Source organism: Sorex fumeus, unplaced genomic scaffold (assembly GCF_029834395.1).
Source record: "Sorex fumeus unplaced genomic scaffold, SorFum_2.1 ptg000033l, whole genome shotgun sequence".
Classification (NCBI taxonomy): Eukaryota; Metazoa; Chordata; class Mammalia; order Eulipotyphla; family Soricidae; genus Sorex; species Sorex fumeus.
Genome location: NW_026606090.1, coordinates 11623062 through 11648351, shown reverse-complemented (window position 1 = coordinate 11648351; position 25290 = coordinate 11623062).

Here is a 25290-nt window from a genome sequence, read left to right as displayed (position 1 = left end):
GGGATAAAGAGATAGTACAAGGGTAAAACACTTCCCTTGCACACAGCTGACCCTGGTTCAATCTCCAGCATGAGACCATAGGAGAGATCCCTGAGCAGAGGCAGGAGTAAGTCATCACCAGGTGCCCCCCCACCTCCAAAATCATCTTCCCTTTTTCATACATTTACCCGCTTACAAATCAGAGCTCCATTGTCCCCTTTGTTGCATAGCAAGTATACTGCATCTTTGAATAATTCAAAAAAATGCCTTCTTCTCTTTAAAACATTTAAAATAACCTCTTTGGGTCTTACCACTTTTTCTTATGAATGTTTTACCTGTAACTAGAAAGCTTATCTTTTAAACTGTGTTGTTTATTTATTATAGAATCTAGATCTTTAATATGGCTGAATATAATTTGATGTATACACCCCTTCCTGTTTGTCCCCAATGCGCCTGGTTTTCTTCTTCTCCCAGGTACGTGAACATTCGAACCTGGGACTCCGCCTCCCCCGCGCACACACCCTAGGCGTCCTCTGGGACCCTGGGTTGCCCACCATCCCTGAGCCCCTTCCTCTTCGTCCCTAATGTTGAGCCCGGGTTTTCTTCCTCTCCCAGATCTGTACACCCCCTCCCACCCATAGCCCGTGAGACCTCTGCAGAAGTGGATGTGGCCTATTTTGGGGCCCCTGGACACTTGTGGGGCTTCAGGTAAATTACCCATACCCAGAAATCTCATGTAACATTTCAGTCTCCATACCACCACACCAACATGAAGAAACAACACAAATCCCCACCTCCAGGAGAGGATGATGAAAAGAGTCCAGAAGCCTCAATAGGTGTTACATAAGGGAGCTCTCTGATAAAGAATTCAGATATGATGTAATGAAGATTTTAAATCATTTTAAACAAAGAGCAAACAAGATGAGAACGCCATTCAGGTCTCCCAAAGAAGAATAGAAAGAGCTATGCTTGGAATATCACGTTTCACTCAAATGAGAGAAAGAATCCGGAGTTCTGACATCCGTCGACGATCAAGGATCAGGGACGCTGTCTCATTTGCCAAGGTGTCGAAAATCAGATGGGCTGGTCACGTAATGAGATTTAAAGACGACCGTTGGACTAGAGCTGTTACTGATTGGATTCCACGGGATGTCAAGAGACCGCGTGGCCGCCCACCTACCAGATGGTCAGACTTCTTTGTCAAGATCATGAACGATCGGTTTGAGGCCCTCCATGTTCCCGGAGCGAAGAGATGCCATTGGGCTACACTAGCACGCGACAGGGACAAATGGAGACGTTACTGGCGCCCGCTCGAGCAAATCGACGACTAACGGGAAGTTAAGTGACTTAAGTGACTTAAGTGACTTAAACAAAGAAAGAGTTAGAGTTATATTACTTAATACTCAGTTTCAACACTTACCCTACTTATTTAAAAAGAAATCCTAAGAGACTTCATTATTATGACTCTTTTTCTAGTCTGGTTCTGTGCCCCAGTTGGTATTAGAAATTATCTTCATTACTATAGTATCAAAGTCAACTTTGGAGACAGGGAGCCCTTCAGCAATGAACTCTCCCATCTACTAGGATGCCCCAAACTTCCCCTACTGGACATTTAGTTCAAACATGGGACTTGGCAGCACAATTAGGTGGAAAAGACAAGGAAGTACTCATGTTCAGTAGATGGTAGATTATATTCCAGGCTCTCCAACTAGAGGGCAGGTGGACATGGGTCAGGGCTGGGCACCTCCTCAGGCACAAACATCCCCTAGTCAGTCAGAGAACGGCTGGATTCTGAGTGCTGTGGGGGAAGAGGGATTCAGGACTGCTTAAATCTCCAAGATTTGAGAGTGTTTGGTCAAAACTCTTATGTCGATCAGGGGTAGAAATTCAAGAAAGTGGTATGGCAACTCTATATTGAAGAGAATTTTCTAGGGGAAAATAGAGAATATCTTCACAAGCAAAAGAGTTGATGTGTGGGGTGACGGAGACCTGTAATCAATCTGCAATCGAACACAACTTACTAGAGCTGGGATTTGGGAATGGCTCACAAGCCGGAGACCTCAGGTTCCACTCCCGGCACAACCCCACATGTGTTGAGCACCATCCCCCCATTCTGCTGTGATCCCTGACAACACCCATCTCCAGTGCACTGCTGCAAAGTTTGTGTGCAACCCTGCCAAGCACCAGAAGCAAGTGTGCAACCCCTATTCATGAAAACAAAACAACAAAGGGGTATGGAAGGAGGTTAAGAAAAATCCAAGTAGATAAATATTTAATACAAAAATTTCAATATTTAAAAAAGTTGCATGCTGTGAAAAGAATTTCTGTTTGGGGTGGAAGATGAACCTGGTATTTGTGTGGCTATTCCATTTCTTCACATTCCTTTTATTTATCTTGAAACCTTTCAGTCCCCAGAGCATGCTTCCTCTTCCAAGGAATATGGAGCAGCCCACCCTCACCCCACATCTGTCCCACCACATTTCTTGGGCTGATATCTCCCTTAAGTTGTGACTTTAGTTTTCTCTCCCATTTTCTTTGAGGACATTAGGTCTTCCTGTTACATCTTTTAAAATTGTTTTCATATCTTCTAATTCAGAAAGGGATGCTTTGCTTCATTATTCCTTTATTGTGCAACACTTTGCCTGCAGACTGTGCCAACTGCCCCAACTTTGTTCCTAGGAAACTCACGATGCCAGGGTTCTGTTTCAGAACGGTTCCTTTCTCCTGGGATTTTGAGCTATTCTCCTTATTCTGCTCACCTTCTATCTACCTTCCCATTAATTTTTTAAAAAGAAAAATATTGTTTTCTGAAGTCACTTTCGTGTGTGTGTGTGTGTGTGTGTGTGTGTGTGTGTGTGTGTGTGTTGGAGATCTGTGGTCAGACCAATAGACAGGAAGGGAACAGATGGCTGAATTTGGAAAGACAATTGCCTCAGGCCTCCCGGGCTTCCCACAACTGATAAAGGGGGAATTTACTAAAGACTTACAATCACGAGCATGTGAGATCTCTTAAAAGCCCAAAAACCCTCTGTCCTTGCCAGTGCTTCCCTCCCTCTCTGCTTTGACTGCCCCCCACTGCTTCTCTCTTCCCCCCAAACGTGAGGTTGCCAAGCTGTCCCTGATTTAGCCATGCTGCAGCCTTCGTCTCCCAGGCACAGTTGCTGGACTGTCTGGGTAACCGCCTGGGTCACTATTGTCTTTTCAGCAAATGATCTTGGCAATACTGAGGGGGGGGGGGGAAGGGGAGGGAGAGGTTGAGCCTGAGGAGCAGCCGGCTGCAGCCCCAGTGCTTTGCAGGGAGGCCACACAGCTGTGCAGAGTTCACAGAGTGGGGTCTGCCTTGTTTGGGTTCTTGATTCCTTTATTCCATCCTGAAATGCCGAGCAGGGCATGTCCTACAGCTGCTCTTCCCCTTTCGCCTTGGTGGCCCAAACCTCATTATTTTTTCTGTCTTTCTTCATCTTCTTTGAAAGGAACGCTCAGGATAAAGTGGAAAGGCCCAACTGCTTCTCCATGACTTGGTCCCCAAAGGCCACCTGAGCCAATGTCTCTACCTGGATGAGATATCTGTGAGCTACTCGAGTTGTGGTTTTCTTGCCTGTGGTTCTCTAATCCCATTGCCCTAATCTTGCCTGCTATGAGCTTTAGTTTTGCCAAGGGGAAATGCTTTTGTTTCCTTGGGCTCCAAAGGGAAATGTTGTAAAAATGTGCATGACTCATTAGAGAAGGTGCAGGGTGTTGGCACCCCAGAGTCCAGGATTGCTGAAACGATGAAGACAGAAGCCGGAGAGCAAGTCCTCTGCTATATGAGGCACTCGGATCTTCCGGCCTCTTTTGCTTTTCAGTGGTGAAAGTTCTTGGCCTTCTAAAATCTAGCCAGAAAACTACTAGACTAGGAAGAGACTTGGTTTACTTTAGGTTGATGTTAAATCAACTTTGAGGCTGAAATGAAGGCAGCTTAAAATTGGAACCCTGATTCCTTTATGCTCTGGCAATGTGGTGAGTCACTGATGGAAGGAGAGAGCTTTATATTCAGTCACAAAAGAGAGACACATACTTCAGCACAAGAGGATGATCATTCTGAGCAGGTGAATGTGGGCAACCATGAGTACAAGCAGGATGCATTCTGTTCACCTTCTAGAAGAGATTATGTGGGTGGTTGGGCTGGAAATGGAGTTCCCTCTGCTTAGTGGAGAAGGGGATTTAGGAGCCAAGTAACACAACATGAAATGACATCATCTACAACTCAGAATTATGATCAACACTGATGTCGGCAGGGCCATTTAAATGGTTTAGAGTTGTCATAAGGGAAAGCAACACAAATTGAAATTGGAGATTAAAAACACACACTGATCTTACAAAAGACCACAAATAGAAACAAAGGAGTGGCAGCCCTAAAAGGGAACTTGCCAGGGTTTCCTGAGGGGTGTTAGGATCAGGCTTCCCATTTCAAAATTTATGCTCAGAGGGTCAGAAAGTTAGTGCAATGGTTAAGTCACTTTTCTTGCATGAGGCTCACCTGGTTCCATTTGAAACATACCAGCTCCTCTGCCATCACAGGGCAGTTCCCTCTTCCGAGAATGCCCTCCCTGGCAAACCACTGGTGGTCTTCGCCTGAATGTTATCTCCTCCAAGAAGCTTCCTCCAAGGACTCCATTTTAAATGGCAAACTGCAACCTCCCTACTTCAACCCTCCCAACTCCCCTGCTCTGTTTTTGTATGCTCTAGTAACGATTACTTTCAAAATCTGCCATATAATCTGACCACTTATCATATTTATTCTCTGCCTTCTTCCTGCTCCCACTAGAATGCAAACTGTTCAAGGGTAGGGACTTTGAACGTGTCATTTGTTAACATGTATACCTAGAATAGTGCTGGGTCTACAATATATACTTAACAAATATTTATTGGATCAATAACTGGCAATAGTTAAACTGAGAGAGGATAAGAGACTGAAACGAGGACAGTGTCTGGGGGAGAAGAAGAGAATAAAGACCTTGGTTACATTGATAAGACTTCTGGATTGACAGAAAATGTTGAGTGAGGGAAAGAGAATGTTCTGGGATGAATGTCAAGGTTCGGTGGGATATGGGCAGCTTAGTTTGGAGAAAAAAAGAAGATAATAATAAACTCCACTTGGAATGTTTGGGGACAGTTGGTTGCTAGATATTCCAGTGGATACTGCATGGGCAATTAGTCTCACTGGGGAGCTCAAAACTGAGAGTATAAAATTTGGAATCATAGGTATATTGGTTCATAACTAAGCTCATTAAATCCTAGCATGCTCCTGGGACTACATAAAAGAGATAGCGAGAAAGATAGAGAGAGAGAAAGATAAAGAGGGGAGAGGGAAAAGGAAAAAGAGGGAACAGGAGAGGGAGAGAGAGATTCTGCGTATACTACAGAACCATATGCAAAGGAAATTTGGTGGAGAAGTCTGTATTCATCAATAATTTTCAATTTCCTATTCCAATGCCAGTTTTTTCTGTGTGATATGATCTACAATATTCCAGGATAAAATACTCTTCTTGGACTAATTACGTTTTGGTTACCTGAATAGTCCTAAATACACACCAAAATAAGCTTCATTATATTGATGATCTCAGATCATTATCTAAATGCTGCAGAAGGGGCAACATATCATTTTTCTCCCTAGACTAAAATTAAGCTTCCCCTGGGAATAGCAACAACTTTTTTTAAAGGCATTGTATTAAGGCAAGTAATATTATCTCTCCTTACAGAGGGATTGGGTCACACAAAAGGTTAAGTTAATTCCCAAGTATTGTATTAAAAAAATGTCAGAGGGCAATTTCTGGAACAGATCTTCAAAATCTTAGATCCCAATCCGGGCTCTCCCTAATTGAGGTCATTGCTCTGGTCACAAGCTTGGGCAGATTTATGACTCAATCAAAGGGAAGCCACAGTAATGGTGTTCGACTTCTTAGCTGGAACACTAACCGCTCCCTCTCTCCTCTGACACTGAAAAGCTCATTTCTTCTCTGCCACTTACTTAAGCCCGAACTCCCACTTTCATATCCATTTTTACTAACCCTGGATCCTTCCAACCCAGAGGACTGGGGTAAAAGAAAGAGTTCTCATATGCTATGTGGAGTGAGGAAAGGGCTCCTGATATTTCTCCCATCCACATGAAGCAGAAATTGTCTCCTGCCCTCAAGACTCTGGCCCTCTGGAACTGAATTTGCCTGGAGTGGTGTCACTTCCCTTCCACTTCTCACAAGGGGTCAGGAATCCATGCTTTGAAGTTATTTCTTGCTCCAATAGTCCGCAACTCAAAGTGTATCAGTCTATTCAAATGATAGATCAAAACATAACCAATTCTATTCAAATGATAGATCAAAACATAACCAATTCTAATCCAATCTACCCAAATGAGTATGTCTATACAATTTCTGTCCCCTTGCCTTCTTGGGGTTCTAGCAGTTAGCTTGACCTCATGGAGTTGCTGCCCAACTGGAAGAACAGAAAGAATTGGGGTATAGGGTGTCACAGCCACCTCAAGGGCAACACACAGTGTGGAAAAGTATACAGCTGCCCAAAGGGTGTAGGAAGATGTGGGCTGAGAAACTAGAAGGAGACCACAGGGCACATCATGGAGTTATCTGCATCATCTCAAAGTTTTGGTCAAGTATCACCAAACCCAGAGAAGGAGTGCATTGCTGATGGGAAAGAGAGAGCAGGCAGAGCTGAGAGTCTGTCCAGTGAGGGTCTGTCCACACTTGACTCCTCCAGTGCACAGGGAAGCTTCTATGGAATCAGAAATAGAGACACACAACATATTCCTGGGACAATGCTATTATGAATAACTTTGTAAATTATGGTATCTTAATGAAAATTAAAATTACCCAAAAAAAGCAAGAATGAGCTGCAGAGCTCATAGACCAGATTCTGAGCTGCGGGTAGGGAGAGTTCAATGTTTCCTCATTCATGAGGGGCAATATGAGATGTTGTGATATTTGGGTTATTTTTTAAAAATATTTGATCCTCAAATACAGAATATTTTGCCTAAAATACTACTTAAAATAATGCACTTAAGGAACCTTGAGTCCTAGTTATAAAATAAAATGCAGAGAAGTAAGTCACATCAAGGACTGTGACTTTCCTCAGACCTGGCATTGAAACAATGACCCATCCATAATGGAAAACATTCCTGAAATAAAATGCATAAAATCATTGCAGATGTTTATGTGTATCTACACTTATCGACAATGAAGAAATACACAAGGTAATGTCAACAAAAGAAAATCAAAACAAAAGCCAGATGGCAGAGCAATTTATGTGAATCTATTTTTTAAATACATGTGTGCAGATATTTGTTTGGGGAAAGTATTTAAAAGGATCTTTGTGTATAGCAGTGCATTTATCACCTCTTAGAGGGGCTGTAAATATTACTTTTAATATGCTGATTATCATCTTCTAACCTTTTTAACTGTTTTTCTTTAATACCCAAGAGTTCATTGCAATCTGAAATCAAAGACTTTATAAAAACCCAAGTGAAGTAGTGATTTTTTTGTAATTGGCATCTTCCCTAGAAGAAAAAGTCTCATCTTGCAGCCATGTATTTTCACCACTGGTGAGTTTGCCAGAACCCAAACTTGACTCCAGAGGCCAAAAAGCTGCAGCTTAGGTTCTGGATAACTAGACCAGTGGATAGGGTACTTGTTTTGCATGTGGCTGTCTCGAGTTCAATCCCCAGTACCACATATGGTTCCCCAAGCTCCTCAGGAGTGATTCCTGGGCACAGAACCTGGAGTAAATCCTGAGCACTGTTTTAGGTGTGAGCCTAGAGTGAAACAAAATAAACAAACAAAAGGCTAAAGCTTATAGGGCTGTCCTGAAAAAGAGAAGAAAGGCAGTCAAGTCCTTCTCTGGCTGGGGTTTTCTTCCTGCTCTCTCCCATAAAACTGTGCTGAGTTCCACGAAGGACTCAAAACATGCACTTTGCGTTGCCTTTGAGCATCTTGTGTTGTGGTTCTCCCACTATAGACTATTCCACACTGAAAGGAAAGGATGTCAGCAGTGAGAAACTTAGATGAAGAATGTGAACAAAATAAAAATGTGCTCTTGGAGGCCTATGGAGACACACAAAATCGGGCAGTTTTGTTTTTTTTCCAGATTGAGAGACTTCTCTCATTCAATATGTTTAATACGTGGCAGGGGGACGGCACTGGGCTTGGGTTTCAGAGACACTGGAAGTCCATGGTCTAGCCAAAAACAAAACAAAAAAGCCCAAATGTGATTTTGGGTCATTTCCTGGCTGCCGGAGGCAGATTCAGTAGTTATCTTGGATGGAAGTTCCATATGGCTCTCACTTCAAGCAGAGCTAATCCATTTGGAATCGTCAAGGACATTTATCAGCAATCAATCAGAGAATATTTATTGAGCATCTTGGAAAGGCACCAGCACTCCTGTTTACACCCGCAATGAAATGCTCCACAGTTTCATCAGGGAAGTGTTCCAGAAGGCAAGAGCCAAGTAAACAAAGGGGAGAGAAGGGCCCATTCAGCTTGGCCCTGTTGTTCATCTGCAGGAGTTTACCCTTCCCTGAAGAATTTCTATTGCTCCTATCATCATAAAACCCAACTCTCTTTTCTTTAAGTTCCTGCTACCAACACTTTGTCTAAGCCCTTTTCTTGGCTCCCTCAACAAAGCTCAAACAGCCTAACATGGGCAAGAAAAACTTTACTGAATAGTGACATACATTAAAAAGTTTTATAGACAATTCACCCAGAGGGAAATGGTCCTGATTCCAGGTGAAGTCGGGCTGCCCGCGCTGCTGAGCTGCAGGCGCAGAGTCTCCCTGCACACGTCACTTCCCTCTGGTCCTTGCCAACAGTAGTCCAAGTCACGTGATTCCCTCCTGCTTCCCAGTTCCTAGTTGTGACTGCTGTCTGGTTTTGGTTTTTGTGGTGCTGGGGATTGAACCCAGCACCAGACACAGCCAAGCCACACGCTCTATCCTGAGTCACACCCGCCTGCTTGATCCATTAGTTCTCTTAGTCTCATAGTTTCTTCCCCAAGCAGTCACCTCTCTCACACCAAGACCTGGCACATGGATAACTTTGTCATGTGCATTAGAGAACTCAGTCTTGCTTCCTGGTCTCTTCCTTCATTTTGGAGGTTGGGGGGATTGGGGATAAACCTAGAAATTCTCAGGGCTTTCTCTTGGCTCTGCACTCAGGGATCACTCCAGGGGGCCCTGGGAGACCATATAGAATGCCAGGGACTGACACTGAGCAGGCAAGACAACTACCCTGTCTGCTGCACAATCTCTCCAGCCCTTCTCCCCTCATTTTTGACATGTTAAACAAGCAGAAGACAGTATAATTATTTGAGAGAGGAGAGTTAGCCTATTTTAAAATCTTGGTTTAGACTGAATGGAAGTAGTAAAATTGAATTTCAAATAGTATGAAGACCATTTTTAAATAGTGGAAACTTGCACAGAGTAGGGTGCTTACCTTGCAGATGGCCAGTTATGATATCCTGGCATTGAATCTGGTTCCCTGAGTCTTCCGGGAGTTATTCTTGAGCTCAGAGTGAGAAGTAGTCCCTGAGCATAATTGGATGTGACCCCCAAACTATCTAGTAGAAACTGATTTGGGGAAGTTAACAAACACTATTGTGGGCTTCAATAATGTAAAAATATAGAATGACTTCGAGTCTCCTGCCCCTGCGCCTGGCTGTTCCTCGCCGGGGTCCCTTGGAGGGGAGTGGGTTGAGCTTTTCTGCCCGCCCCGACCAGGGCTCCAGCAGCGGAAGACCTCCAGGACCAGCCACCACCATGCCGAGACCACTCTCCACACACATGAAGGTACTGGCAGAGGGACAAAGCCACGCGGGTTCCGGGGCCGAGATCTCCAAGCCTACTTGGGTTGGAGTTGAGCATCCTCCACCCAGTTCCTCCAAATTCCAGTAGGTGGGGGTCACACCCACCACCTGGCCCCCTGGCGCCATGTAATCCCATCAGCGGCCAAGACTCAGAGACTATAAAATCCAGCTCCCGGACGAGACCAGTGCAGTCTCCTGCCCCTGCACCTGGCTGTTCCTCGCCGGGGTCCCTTGGAGGGGAGCGAGTTGAGCTTTCCTCCCCGCCCCGATCAGGGTTCCGGCAGCGGAAGACCTCCAGGACCAGCCACCACCATGCCGAGACCACTCTCCGCACACATGAAGGTACTGGCAGAGGGACAAAGCCACGCGGGTTCTGGGGCGGAGATCCCCTGGCGCCGTGTAATTCCATCAGCGGCCAAGACTCAGAGACTATAAAATCCAGCTCCCGGAACCGCGGAGGGCGACATCTTATCAGGACATCTTTTTTTTTTTTTCTTTTTTATTAGTGAAACAACATGAGGTACAGTTGTAGATTTACAAATTTTGTGCTTGGATCTCGGTCATACCATGATCAAATACCCATCCCTCCACCAGTGCCCATTTTCCACCACCAGGATAATATCCCTCCCCCCCATCCTCCCATCCCCCCATCCCCCCCTGCCACTGTGGCAGGGCATTCCCCCCTGTTCTCTCTCTCCTGGGCGCTGTGATCAGCCAAAGAGGCATTGAGTGGCGAACATGTTCAGTCCAGTCTACTTTCAACCTGCATCTCCCCTCCTGGGAGGATCTTCCAAACACCCTGCACTTGGCGTTCCCCTCTCCATCTGAATTGTCCTTTCCCCTAGAATACCCAGCTGGCCTCTAAGTTATGGAGTAATTCTCCTGGTGTTGCGGGTATTAATCTCATATTTTATTATCTCATTCCTACTTTGGACAAACTTGCAGGCTATCGAATGTAGCCTGCCCACAGGGCAGAGTCTGGCAAACTCCCCGTGGCGTACTAAATATGCCAAATACCAGTAACAATGATGGGTCTCATTCTCCTAAAGAGCCTTGAATATAATCTCAGGGCTAGGATGAAAGAGACGTTACTGGGGCCTGCTCGAGGCAATCGACGAATAACAGGATGATGAATGAATGAATAGAATGACTTACAGTGGAAAATGTGGCTTTATCCTTTGAGGATAAACTCTAAGGAGTTTTTACTCTAATAATGAGAATGAAATGATATTGTCTTCACTCTAAGAAAAGTAAGCTCAATAACTTTCAAATGTGTTAATGTGGCTTAAAGGAAGAAGCAGAAGAGTCTGTTGGAAGTCTAAGGAAGTCATTTTTTGTTAGTTTTTTTGGCCACCTCAAGGTTGCTGGGGTGGTGCAGCTCCTGGTGGTGCTGGCTGGACCCCGAAACCCCCAAGTGCAAAGCGAACACTTGGCCTGATGAACCGTCTGCTGGCCTGAGGGGAACTTCTTAAAGAAATAAGTATACCAGACAGGGGAAAATACCCTCCAAGCAGGGGAAGAATACTTGCCCAAATCTGCTACCCTCAGACCTCTGGATAGGTGAGATCAATCAACAAACATGAAGGAAAGCAGATCTTATACTTAACTCCCTAAGTGGCAGAAAATGCTGAAGATGTGGGAGCATTACATGTAGCGCAGTGATCTGAAGCTCACACAACACAAACAGACCTAAATTCCAGGAATCCTTAAATTACATAGATCCAGAACATTCCCCCACTGCTTCCCACTTAAGTCTCCCATATCTCCGTAGCCAACCCTGCTGTGATTTCTAACTCTACAGATTCCTTTGCTTGGAACTTGAACTTCATGCACATGCAGTTATAAAGTTTGCACTCTATTGCGTTTGGCCTGTTTTAACCAATAAAATATTTCTGAGGTTTACACCTATTATGACATGCTCATTCTTTGTGATTGCTGTCCATTTCCTTTGTGAATGCACAGGTGGACTGTTTCCATTTTGGGGAAATTATATATAAAAATGTACATAATTTGTATATAACATGTGCATTATGTACGTATGTTATGTATGGAGGGATATATAAACAGAATTGTAGAGTCCTTTTGCTTTGTTTTATGTGAGGGGCTATACGCAGCAGTGCTCAGGATTTATGATTGCTCTATGTTCTTTGATCACTTCTGGAGGGGACCCTGTGGAAGTATTGAGAAACTGAACCAGGTAAGCTGCATGAAAGGCAAGCGCTTACCTTCTTTAATCTCTCCCTGACCCTAATGTAGAGTCTTTTATATAGCATATCTTTAACTTCTTCTGGAAATGTTTCTAAGAGTGGGGTAGGTATAGTTTAACATTTTAATAAGCTTCAAGTTTTCCAAAGTGAGGTCTTAATAATTATCCCTACTAGCAATGTTGGAGGATTATGATTGCAATCTTAGTAATTGCTTATTAGTTTTTAAAATTTTGTCATAGTAATTTGTGTGAAGTAGCATTTTATTATATTTTAAGATTTTTTTTATTTCTTTAGTTACTAATGATGTTTAGCTTTGTTATACTTATTGATCTTTTGTCTTCTTTTATTAAAGATGTGTTTTAGCTTTTGCCCAATAAAAACATTGGATTGTTTGACTTTGTTGTGTATATTTAGCAGTTTATTATGTAGTCTCTCTTTAGGATACTAGAGTACAATAATGTATCCCAATCAGCAGTCTTAGATATATTTTCTTAACATTGACCTTTCAGAGAAAGAGGTTTATATTTCTTGTTACAGAAATATAAGGAAGTTTACAGGACTGCAAGATCTATACCTTTTACCCCATAGTCTCATCTCATGTAGGTATGGTACAATATCAAAGCAGGAAACTGGCATGCTAGAGTGGCATGTATACGGTGCCATGCCACTTTCTCACCAGAGTAGACTCTTCATGACACATAGCATGTTTATAAGAATGAGTAAATCCATACAAGACCACTATCCAGTACTACACTATCACCCTTCCACCATCCCTATCCCTTGAAAGTTGCTCATTTGTCTGCATATTTACATATTGAAAAATGCTACAGAAATCAAATGATACAATATATGCTCTTTTCCAGTTAGATTTTTTTCACTCAGTGTAATACCTTGAAAGTCATGCAAGCTGTGTGCATCACTGTCTCATCATTCTCAGGCTGTGTCACTGCATATTTCACCTTTGAAGGGCATTTTTGCTGTTTCCACTGTGAGAAGCCACACAAACAAAACTGTAATTGGTATTTATCTGCAGGTTTCTGTGTGGACACAAATATTTATTTCTCCAGTATGAATGCCTGGAATGTGATTACTGCGTAGAGTAGCATAAGTTCAATTTTAAAATAAATGACGAAATTGATTTCCAAAGTCGACTGTGCTATTTTATGTTCTCGCTATCAATATATGAGAAATTGGGTTTCTTCACATCCTCCCCAACATTCATTATTGTCACTATTTTCATGTTAGCTATTCCAATAGACAATTGTCATTTTAAATATAGCTTCAAGTTCTTATTTCCCATTTGTAGATACTCTGCCATGAAAAGGGTCTGTGTATATCTTATCTGCTTTTGAGTTTTTTTACAATTGAGATTTGAAAGTTATTTTTAAATTGCTTTTTAAATTTGGGGTAGGTCAGTGAATTTTCAGGTTCAGTTTGTCCCTTTTCCCCTCTTAAAGTCTGGCTGTGTGTCAGGGGCTATTCTCAATATGGTGTTCAGGGGACTATCCAATACTGAGGACTGAACCAAGGATTTCAGCATGCAATGCATGCCCTCAAGACTTTGAGTTATGTCCCTAGCCAAGAGAAATGAATGTTCTATGTTTATATTTTTCTTCCCCACTACACTTCGTTTAAATACTGTAGTTTCCTAAGTTGTTCATGATGATTTGTTATATATATATAATCTACATTGATAATCCAGTAGTAGAGTACCAGATTGGATGATATGTAATGTAAAAGCCAACTAATTTCAGCTAACAAAAATACTAACACAGAAGGCTTAAATTGTAACAACACTTTAGTAATCCCTCATGCAAGAACTCCATAGTGAGATGCAAAAGTTTACACTCATTTTTTTCTAAGGAAATACTTTTTGATCATTCCATTAGCAATTTGTTGGTAACAAGCAATATAAAATAAATTATTGTGGGCCTGCTATGGGGACAGGCTTGAGGGGTGGTTGGGAAAATTGTAGACAATGATGGATGAAAGGTGATAGTGGTGTCGGGATTGGTGTTGGAACATTAAATGCCTGTAACAAATCATGAACAACTTTCTTTGTGTATTCTAAATAAAAGTTACATTCATTTATAATTTGCAAATATTTTCTTCCATTCTATAGTTTATATTGTTATCTCCTTGAGAATCTTTTACAGAGAAAACGTTTTATTCCTTGATGAACATCAATGTATTAATGCATTATGATTCTTGTTTATTGGTGTCATGTCTGAGAATGCTTGACTGGCCCTGGGTTCTGATGATTTCCTCATGTTTTCATTGAAAAATTGTATAGTCCTTGATTCTGCATTTAAATTCTTAGATTCCCATTATGCTAAATTTAATATAAAATGTGAATTGCATAAGGGTGGTCATGGAGAGGTGGTGGTAAATATATCTAGAGCTTTCATTTGGGAAGATGAAACATTTCTGGGAATAATTATGGGAATGATCGTACAACAGTATAAACATATTAATATCACGGAACTAGGAAATTAAGAAATAGCTAAGGGGCCAAGAGATAGCTCAATGGGCTGGAGCACAGTCTTTGCATGCAAGACATCCAAGTTTAATCCCTGGAATTGCATAGATCCCTGGATGCCACTGAAAATGATCCCCCAGACTAGCTCCTGAACACCACTACTTGTGCATTACCCCCAAAAGTAGTTAAAATGGGTCAGTTTTATGTTATGCATATTTAACATGTTTTAAGTCAATTGACCTGAAAAGTGTGATTTTCAAATGCTGTCATAAACACATATAAGAATTTCCTTTTACTTCTCAGAGTTGTCTCTTTCCCCCCTATGAAAGTCTGTCGTTTGAAACCATAAATTTTAACATTATTGTAAATATTAAAACTTTTTTTAAAGTTATCTTTCTAGGTTTCTCTCTCAGTTGTACATTAACCTCTTTTTTTAAGAGTTTGCAACTCCATGGAGAAAAAGATAGTACTGTGCATAGGGCCCTTGCCTTGGCCAACCTGGATTTGATCCCCAGCATTCCATATATTTCCCCAAGCCTAACCAGGAGTAATCCCTGAGTTCAGAGCCAGGAGTAACCTCAAACACCAATATGTATTTCCCAAAACACACACACACACACACACACACACACACACACACACACACACACAAAGAATTTGCAACTCCTGATAAATCAGATGTGCCTAACTTTATCACATAGCCCACAGGTAGGAGACTTGAATTTTGGGAAACCGAAGTCATTTCTTCATTCGTTTTTTCAGAGTTCTAATTCCTTCCCTCACATACTTCTTCAAGTGCACCCATAAGTGGTGTTTTAGCCCACAAAGAAAACCCCAAATTTGGGCCAGCATAAAGGTTAGACCTTACTCTTCCCCATATCGCGTCAAAGGACCAGATACTCAACAGAGAGTCCAGAAGATTGAAAGCTACAATGGCTGTGTTAAATGCTGAAAGAAAGGTTTTTACTTTTAAACAATATCATATCATCTCTGTGTGTGAGAAAATGTTGTGTACTACACACAAATATATTCAGACCTGCAAAAAATTGTCCCTCAAGAGTTTTTAATAGAAGAATAATTTAGAGATGAGTGAAAGCATTGAGACTTGCCTTTAAATTCTATCTTAATTAACATGAACAGGAATTAACTTCATTGAGTGAAGGTTGATGGCTCTTGAAGCAAAATTTCAATGGAATATTTTTTTAAAAACTTCATCAGGGCTCTGACCCCCATAACTGTCATTTGTCTATAGCTTTTTAGAACAAAGTTTTCCTAAGCATTTTACACATATTTCTCCTTCTGTTCCTAAATCTGACAGTTGCCATTGTCTGGCCTTGGCTTGCTGTCCCATACCCCTGCTTCTGGATCACATCTGGGCACCTCATTTTGGTGCCTCTTCTGGCGAGAGCTACTCAGATCGTGCCTTTGAGAACTCTCCCTGCTGTGTGCAGTCTTGGGTGACTCTTGGGTATCTGTGCGTCCATTCCCTTCATTGAGGATGATTCTCACACTCCTTGATCCCCAGGGCTCTGGGTCACTTTACTCTCCAACCCCAGGCCAAATTATGCTAGGGCTGGAAATAGGATACAGCAGCTTCACCCACTGCAGATGCCCACAATGGAATGGGTTTAAACCTGGAATAAGGTGGGTGTTTATTTATTTTTTATTTTTTGGGTCACACTCATGATGCTCAGGGGTTACCCCTGGCTCTGCACTCAGGAATTACTCCTGGGGGTGCTCAGAGGATCATATGGGATACTGGGGGTCAAACTTAGGGTTGGCCACATGCAAGGCAAATGCCCTATCCACTAAACGATCACTACAGCTCCCCTGGAATACTCGTTTCTGAGCTCTGTGCAACTACTGTCAACTACTTGCTAGTGAACTCTGAAGCAGAACCCAGTGAAAACCTGATCTAAATCACTACTGGGTGGGGCAGCAAGGACAAATCAAAACCACTGAAAAATACTGAGTGCACAGAACTAACTCTGCGTCAGCACCAGGGCTGTGGAGCCCATTTGAAACAGCGTAAAAGCAGGAGCACATGGATGGAGAACTGGTAATCCAGAGTTTATTTAAGTCTCAACTGATTCAGTTTTATATTCTTGTTCTCATGTGAAAACCCAAAACCCAAATTCTGGACAAACAGCAATCCTGACTGAGGAAGAACCTTGTTTAGTTGTTTTAACATTTAATCACTTTCTTCAGGGAAAAACAATGTAAAGAGAACATGAAGTCACTTCAGGTGCTTGGGGTAGAGAATCCTCAGGATGATTTGGACATTATGCCATTTTTATTTTGCATTGCCTTGTCTTGCCGTAGTGTGCAATGATGGATTCTTAAAGGTTCCTGACAACATGCATCAGACACCTTCATCCACTGATGCTGAGGGTGGAATACTGTCCCAGAAGGAGCCAATATTAGGATTTCTACATATGCTGGGAGTCTTCAGACTTCAATTCTTCAGAGTTTCAGAGCTGCAAGTGTTAAGAGATCTGCCTTGCACACAGATGACCTGGTTTCAATCCCTGGCACACTCTATCATCCTCCAAACGTAGCCAGGATTGATCCCTGAGCACAAAGACAGGAATAAGCCCTGAGTACAAAGACAGGAATAAGCCCTAAGCACAACTGAGTGACTCAGTCCCCAACTCCACCCCATCTCTCCCACAAAAAATGAAAAACTCAACTTCAGACTTGAGTTCTTCCAGCAGCATGTTGAAATCAATGTCACAGGGGAATCTCCAGTAGTATTTGTGTGTGAACTTGCAAAATGATAGCACAGCAGCTGCATGGTTAGTGAGTGCGGTGATTTAGAGGTACCATCAGACCCTGAGCTGCTCTCATCATCTCTCTTCCTGGGGCCGGGAGGGGCTGGAGGGTGAATGTCAGACCTGCCACTTATACTCTGGATCTAAGCTGATGATTTCCCACAGTCTTTTGGCTCAGACACAAGGTCTTTAGAACACAGCCAGAAATGTTTCCTGGAGTTTAACGCAGACTGAAGGTCATGGGAGTGACTTTGCACCAAGATTAATACCAGGGAATGCTTAGTCAGAAGGCTATTTAACTCCCCTTTAGGTGTGGGCAATTTCTTGTAGGCAATCATTTCTCCAGAATATTTCTTTCTGTGCAAACCATATGGCCAGTACCGTGGCTTGGGTCCCAGGGTCCCCGACGTGCATGAAGCGGGGCTAGAAGAAGAGTTCATTCACTCCAGCTCCCGCCCAAGCTTGTGTCTCCTTCTTCATCACTATTGTATTTTTTTTAAATGGTGTCATGTTCATCTATTTACATGATAGTTCAGCTAATTAAACATTTAAAAAGAACAAAAGAAAAAAAACATGTTCTAATTGTATTCCAAAGTTCATGAAAAAAATATGTTCTATATTCTGAGCTAATTTATCTCAAATAGACATACTTAATCCCATTTCTCAACAATTTTATTTATTTGAGGGTAGAATTTGGGGCCATGACTGACAGTGCTCAGGGGCTATTTCTAGCTCTGTTCTTAGGCTCATGATTCTATGCTCAGGGATCACTCCTCGCAGTGCTCGGGGAACCTTATGTGGTACCAGGTATCAAACCTGGGTTGGTCACATACAAGGCAAGAGTCTTAACCCTTACACTATCTTTCTGCCCTCCCTTGGCAATTTTTAGACTCAGCTCAAAAATCTGAATAATAATCTGGAAAAAACCAGAGTGCCCGAGAACAGATGACTGGTTAAAGAAACTTTGGTACATCTATACAATGGAGTACTATGCAGCTGTTAGAAACGATAAAGTCATGAAATTTACATACGAGTGGTACCAAATGGAAAGTATCATGCTAAGTGAAATGAGTCAGAAAGAGAGGGACAGACATAGAAAGATTGCATTCATCTGGGGAATATAAAGTAACAAAATAGGAGACTAACATCCAAGAATAGTCGAGATAAGTACCAGGAGGTTCACTCCATGCCTTGAAGGCCAGCCGCACATGCTAGGGGAAAGGGCAGCTCCGACAGAGAAGGGAACACCAAGTAAAGGGTGTTGGGAGGATCCTCCCAAGATGGGAGATGCATGCTGAAAGTAGACTATAAACCGAACATGATTGTCACTCAATGCCTCTTTTGCAAACCTCAGCAATCAAAAGGAGAGAAAGAACAAAACCCCTGCCACAGAGGTGGGATGGGATGGAGGGGGATGGGAGGGGTGGGAGAGTTACTGGGATCATTGGGGGTGGAGAATGGGCACTAGTGGAGGGAAGGATGCTTGATCATTGTATAATTGAAACCCAAGCACAAAAACTTGTAAGGTCAACAACTGTACCTCATGGCGTTTCACTAATAGAAAAAAATAAATAAATTTAAAAAATCTGAACACCAATGTCAAACCCTTATGTTTAAAAATACATTTGATTTTTAAAAAATCTGAATTCTGGATTAGTCTTTTCCAGGAAATAAGGTTCCTAGTGATTTTCTCAGGAAACTGAATGTTTCCTGCAGTTATTTACTAAAGTTACTTAAGTAAATAAGCAATCTGCAAGCACTGTCTCTAAGGGGAAATCATTCTAACCCATCGTTTTGCCTCAGTGATCAGAATTCTGAGCTTTCTGTGAAAATATCTGATTCACACTTGCTTCTATTATCTCAAATTGTTTCATTAACCTACATTATCGTAGTGCTAAGTATGTTCCTAAGTAAGAAACCTCATTTGGCACTCATTCTTGTGGCTTGGTGCTATTTTATCATGTTCCTCTGAGGACCCCCTCCCACATTCATGGGGATCAGTGGAATACGTGATCCACTCCTTCCTCTGACTCCTGTGACCAGAGACTTCTACACGTCCCTGAGATTTAGTTGCAATATATCCTCTCTTATCTGCATAAGTTCATGCCATTGCTTTATTCTAAATACAATAAGGGGCAAATTTTTATTAAGCTCTAATTGATTTACCTGTTTCCTTCCTTTGTGGCACTGACTTACGAGTTGAGAGAAGAAAAACAAATCTCTAGAAATCTAAATCAAAGGCTTTTGACCAGCTTCTCAGAAGTTAGGCTTGAAGTCCTCCAAAATATGTACCGTATCTTAGAAAAATTAAGAACATCTCTGTAATAAGTTAGTGGCTACTTATAAAGAGTTTGTATCTAACAGTATTTGATGTTTAAGTATGAAATAAAAATCATTGTTAGTTTTGAAAAAGGAACTTCCGGATTAAGTTTAATTATCATTATTATTAAGAGTGCTTAGTACAAAAATAAACATTGCCTTCTTTAGAAACTTAGATGGGTTTCGATTGCCTCAGAAACTGACCATATTAAGCAGAGAATCAAGAGAACACAGGAACAGAATCACAGCTGCCAAGAAACTTGAAAAACAAAGGGCTACTTTTTGCTTATTTGTTTTTACATGTTGCCTTGTAAAACATATTTGGGTTATTTAATTAACCTCTGCTGGACTCATTTATTCAGATGTCAGATAAAAGACTAATAGAACCTATCTTAGTTTATGGTTAGGATTAAATAGAAGGATGTTTGTGCTGGGCTCAGGATATAAATATTTATATCTAAGTATTTTCATATTTTATAGATCTGTTTGCCTTAATCAATGCTGCCTTTAATCAACTTTGACATGTAATTTAGAGCTTTCCTTCTGTGTCCCCCTTTTTTCTTTACCATTTTTATGGCAGTACCATGATTTACAATACTGTTAATTATACTTTCATGCATACTGATGCCTTTAGCCACTTGTTGTTCCCTTATTCTGTTTCTTTATATACCACATATGAGAAAGACCTTCCTTTGATTGTGGAGGTGGTGACACATGAATAAAGCTCAACTCAAATTCCAAAAAATTGTATATCAATATAAATTGCTAAAAATGTTTAAATAACTGTAACTTTTACAGATACATAGTTTTAAAAAAATTAATAATACTATAAATTTATGCTGGACTGGAGCGATAGCACAGCAGTAGGGCATTTGCCTTGCATACGGCCAGCCTGGCCAGCCCGGTGGAGCCGGGTTTGATTCCTCCACCCCTATAGGAGAGCCCGGCAAGCTACCAAGAGTATCTCACCCGCATGGCAAAGCCTGGCAAGCTACCCGTGACATATTCGATTTGCCAAATACAGTGACAACAAGTTTCACAACGGAGACATTACTGGGCCCGCTCAAGCAAATGAATGAACAACGGGAGGACAGTGCTACAGGGACAGTGCTACAGTGCTATTAATTTATGCTAATACATTTTAAAATGTACATTAAATAAATAAATAGTACGAATACAGAATTTGGTAGGAGTAAGAAAAGAAAATTTTTCAGGCTGGAACGATAGCACAGCGGTAGGGCGTTCGCCTTACAAGCGGGCCAACATGGTCGACCCGAGTTCGATTCCTCCGCCCCTCTCGGAGAGCCCGGCAAGCTACCGAGAGTATTCGATATGCCAGACACAGTAACAACAAAGTCTCCAATGGAGACGTTACTGGGCCCGCTCGAGCAAATCGACGATCAACGGGAGGGCCTTTACCTTAGGGCTGGACCGATAGTACAGCGGTAGGGCGTTTGCCTTGCACGCAGCCAACATGGCCGACCCGAGTTCGATTCCTCCGCCCCTCTCGGAGAGCCCGGCAAGCTACCGAGAGTATCTCGCCCGCACGGCAGAGCCTGGCAAGCTCCCCGTGACGTATTCGATATGCCAAACACAGTAACAACAAAGTCTCCAATGGAGACGTTACTGGGCCCGCTCGAGCAAATCGATGATCAACGGGAGGGCCTTTACCTTTATCTTAAAGGAAATCTGAATAGGTCTAGGAAAGTATAAAACTATTATTTGAACGAGGTTCTGTTAACACTATGTTAGAAAATATGGTATTATGTATAATGCTTAAATATCTGCATTAATAAGCAAAAGAAAAAATCTCTATAGATGTAATAAAATTTCAACTGATAAATAAAATAAACAAAACATTAATTCATTACTTTAAAAATATAAAACCCTTAGGTATCTGTCTAGTAGAGAGAAACCATAATGACCCTAAGAAAATGATGTGCTCAATGGCAAATTATTGAGAAGCTTTCCTTGGCTTCTAGAAGCTCCTTTCATGCTCTTTTTTGCAAAACTTCTTTCAAGGCAAGGAATTCCTAGATTGTTTTTGGTCCATGAAGTTTAGTATCATTTCTTCAATTCTGAATGATAATTTAGCTGAATATAGTGTTCATTTCATTTTTTCCCCATTATATCCCACCACTCTCTTCTAGCCCTTAGATTCTTACTTGATCTCCTGTGAATCTTATGGGAGTTCCTTTCTATGTAAGTTCCTTCTTTGTTCTTGCTTCTTTCAATATTCTCTCTCTGTCTTCTGTCATTCTGATTAAAATGTGAAAGTTTATATTTCTATTTTGGTCTATTTTTTTCTGGGATCCTTCAGGCCTCTGGAATTAGGTACCTGCACTCCAAAGCCCTGGGAATTTCTTATTACTTATGATTTTCTTTGACTAGAGTTTCTTCTTTGAATTTAACTTCTTATTCTTGAATTAATCCCATTGTTCTCTGATATGATGTTTCTTTTCATCCTTTCCCCCAACTTCTGCTATTTTCTAAAGGTTTCCTGTATCTCATCCTGGAGCTCACCAATCTTTCCCTCAGCTTCTGTTATTATTGATACAGGTTTTTTTGTTGTTGGTTTGTTGTTCTGGTTGCTTTGCTTGTTGCTATTGCTATCACCTACTATGCATTTTCTGTCCCTTCTGATTGTGGTTTTCATTTTTGCTCTCATATTTTCTTGTGCTTTGCTGACTACCTGCGCCTTCATTTCTTTGCACTCACTAAACATTCTCCACATGTTGTCTCTGAAGTCATTACCTGGGAAGCTACAAGACTGCTCTGTATATTTTTTCCTGTACAGAAGTTTATTTCTCCTGCTACCCCATTAACAATATCCAATAATATTTTGTTGATATAATAACAGATGTATTAGTAATATCACTTGGTCACTTGACTTCCTTTTAATCATCACTTTGCTTGAGCGGGCGCCAGTAATGTCTCCATTTCTCCCTGTCACGTGCTAGTGTAGCCCAATGGCTTACTTTCTAGCCTCTTCTTATAGGGATCCTTATAATCTGTATTGAAATCCAGTGAGCTATTTTTGTGTATTCTTTAAAAATATAGATCCTTATATTTAAAGGGCTTTAAAGACTTTTTTTCCCTTTATTTTATTTTATTTTTTTTAAAGTTGTAGATTTACCATTTTTTGTGCTTTGGTTTCAATTATACAATGATCAGATACCCATCCCTCCACCAGTGCCCATTTTCCACCACCATGGATAATATCCCTCCCACCCCCATCCCCCCATCCCCCCTGTCTCTGTGGCAGGGCAATCCCCTGTGTTCTCTCTCTCCTTTTGGGTGTTGTGGTCTGCAAAAGAGGCATTGAGTGGCAAACATGTTCAGTCCATAGTCTACTTTCGACATGCATCTCCCCTCCTGGGAGGATCCTCCAAACATCCTTTATTTGGTGCTCCCTTCTCTATCTGAACAGAAGGGCTTTAAAGACTTTGACCCAGTCAATAACCTTTCATATATGTACTTAAAGGAAGAGATGAAAAGTGATGTTTAAATCTTTAGGTTGAAAGATAAACACTGCAAATGATACTGGAACTTTGGTTGCCAGAGCACTGCGGCACATTCATAAACAGAGGTAGAAAATTGCCTCCCCAAGTTTTAGATTATTACAAACTAAAGGTAAATCACTAAAATGTGACTTAAATTTTAAAAATTAAGATGAGTCCTGTAAAATTAATTATAAATCAGTCATAACACATGGACCACAATGAAAAATATAGAATCTAACTGAAATATTTTATGATAATTTAAATTCATGTTTATTTTAAAGATTTTTTATTGAAACAATGTGAGACAGATCTTTACATAGTGTTCATAATTTGGTTTCAGTCATACAGTGTTCCAATACCCATCCCTCCACCAGTATACATTTTTTTAAAAATTTTTTTTATTAGTGAAACACCATGAGGTACAGTTGTAGATTTACTGTTTTTTGTGCTTGGGTTTGATTATACAATGATCAGATACCCATCCCTCCACCAGTGCCCATTTTCCACCACCATGGATAATATCCCCCCCACCCTCATCCCCCCATCCCCCCCTCCCTCTGTGGCAGGGCAATCCCCTGTGTTCTCTCTCTCGTTTTGGGTGTTGTGTTCTGCAAAAGAGGCATTGAGTGGCAAACATGTTCAGTCCATAGTCTACTTTCGACATGCATCTCCCCTCCTGGGAGGATCCTCCTAACACCCTTTATTTGGTGCTCCCTTCTCTATCTGAACTGCCCTTTCCCCTAGAATACCCGGCTGGCCTCTAAGTTATGGAGTAATCCTCCTGGTGCTGATCTCAGCTATTCTTGGGTATTAATCTCATATTTTGTTACTTTATATCCCCCAGATTTATGCAATCTTTCTATGTCTATCCCTCTCTTTCTGACTCATTTCGCTTAGCATGATACTTTCCATGTTGTACCACTTATATGTAAATTTCATGACTTCATCTTTTCTAACAGCTACATAGTACTCCATTGTGTAGATGTACCAAAGTTTCTTTAACCAGTCATCTGTTCTTCCACCAGTATACATTTACCAGCACCAGTATCCCTAGTTTTCCTCCCAACACCTCCTTCTCCCCAGCCTGCCTCTATAACAAGCATTCTCTCTCTGTCTCTCTGTCTCTCTCTCTTTCTCTGTCTCTCCCCACTTGGGCATTGTAGTTTGCAGTACAGATACTGAAAGGCTATCAAGAACATCCCTTTACCTACTTTTAAGGCTCACATCTTGTCCAGAGTGATTATTCTCTGCTATTATTGTAATACTGGTCTCATCTATATCTTACTAACCCTCAACCCCCCCACACACACTTGTGGATAGTTCCAACCATTAACTAGTCCTCCTAGACACTGCTTTCCCTGGCCTTGGATATTAATATATATATATACATATATATAAAACAAATGAATGCTATATATATATACATATCACAAATGAATTCTATATCTGTCCCTCTCCTTTTGAGTTCACTTTTCTTAACAGCTTGCATAGTATCCCGTTGTGTAGATGTGCCATAGTTTGTTTATCCATTCATCTGTTCTTGGGTACTCCAGTTGTTTCCAGATTCTGGCTGTGGTGAATAGTGCTGCACAGAACATAGTAGGGCAGATGATGTTTCTGCTTTGTGTTTTCAGGGCCCCAGGGTACATTCCCAGAAGTAGCATTGCTGAGTCGAATGGGAGCTCAATTTCTAGGTTTTTTAAGAAACATCCACATTGTTTTCAAAAAAGGCTGGACCAGTCAGCGTTCCCACCGGCAGTGAAGCAGAGTCCTTTTCTCCCCACATCCACTCCAACAATGGTTGCTTTTGTTCTTTTGGATGTATACCAGTCTCTGTGGTGTGAGATGATATCTCATTATTGTTTTGATCTGTATCTCCCTGATGATTAGTGATGAAGAGCATTTTTTATGTTCCTTTTGGCCGTTCAGATTTCTTTTCTGAGAAAGTTTTTGTTCATTTCATCACCCCATTTTCTGATGGGATTGAATGTTTTTTCTTGTAGAGTTCAACCTGTGCCTTGTATATCTTTGATATTAACCCTTTATCAGAAGAGTATTGGGTGAATATCTTTTCCCATTATGTAGGCTGTTTTTGTATCCTGGTCACTGTTTCTTTGGAGGCACAGACGCTTCTTAGTTCCATTTGTTTATCTTTGCTTTCACTTGCTTGGTCAGTGGCATTTCAT